The following is a 1,253-nucleotide window of genomic DNA, read 5'->3' on the forward strand; positions in this document are numbered from 1 at the left end:
GCAAAGTGAAATAAAGAAAAATATACAGGGAACCAACAGCAAAGGGAAGGAAACTGGGACTCAAAGCAGTGATTTAGAACAGAAGAAAGAACTAAACATTCAACAAGAACAATGAAGAAACAAGAATTCAAAAAAATGAAGAGAGGCTTAGGAACCTCCAGGACAACTTCAAATGTTCCAACATCCAAATCATAGGGGTGACAGAAGGAGAAGAGGAAGAGCAAGAAATTGAAAATTTATTTGAAAAAAATAACGAAGGAGAACTTCCCCAATCTGGCAAAGGAAATAGACTTCCAGGAAGTCCAGTAAGTTCAAAGGGTCCCAAAGAAATTGGACCCAAGGAGGAACACACCAAGACACGTCATAATTACATTACCCAAGATTAAAGAGAAGGAGAGAATCTTAAAAGCAGCTAGAGAAAAGGAGACACTTACCTACAAAAGAGTGCCCATAAGATTATCAACTGATTTCTCAAAAGAAACCTTACAGGCAAGAAGGGACTGGAAAGAATTATTCAAAGTCATGAAAGGCAAGGACCTACATCCAAGATTACTCTATCCAGCAAAGCTATCATTTAGAATGGAAGGTCAGATAAAGTGCTTCCCAGACAAGGTCAAGTTAAAGGAGTTCATCATCACCAAGCCCTTATTATATTAAATGTTAAAAGGACTTACCTAAGAAAAAGAAGATAAAAAACTATGAAAAGTAAAATGACAACAAACTTACAACTATCAACTACTGAACCTAAAAAACAAAAACAAAAAACAAACTAAGCAAACAACTGGAACAGGAACAGGATCACAGAAATGGAGATCACGTGGAGGGTTATCAGTGGGGAGTGGGAGTAGGGAGAATGGGGGAAAAGTTACAGGTAATAAAAAGCATAATTTATAGGTACAAAATAGACAAGAGAATGTTAAGGACAGTATAAGAAATGGAGAAGTCAAAGAATTTATATGTACGACCCATGGACATGAACTAAGGGGGGCAGGAATGCTGGTGGGAGAGGGGTTGCAGGGTGGAGGGGGATAAAGGGGAGAAAAAATAGAGCAATAGCAGAATCAATAAAATATACTTAAATTTAAAAAAAGAAAGAAAAGAAATAAACTTAAAAGTCTTCAAAACAAAGATGAAAGGCAGCAAGGAATTCCAAGACCAAGCTAATTTGGCAATGAAAGCTTGTAACCAGAGCGGTAATCACCAAAGCTGCCTTTCTTGAGGTTCTTTGCAGACACTGTGTTCTTGGGGTTTGG

The sequence above is a fragment of the Phyllostomus discolor genome, chromosome 4, assembly GCF_004126475.2.
Source record: "Phyllostomus discolor isolate MPI-MPIP mPhyDis1 chromosome 4, mPhyDis1.pri.v3, whole genome shotgun sequence".
NCBI classification, from domain to species: Eukaryota; Metazoa; Chordata; class Mammalia; order Chiroptera; family Phyllostomidae; genus Phyllostomus; species Phyllostomus discolor.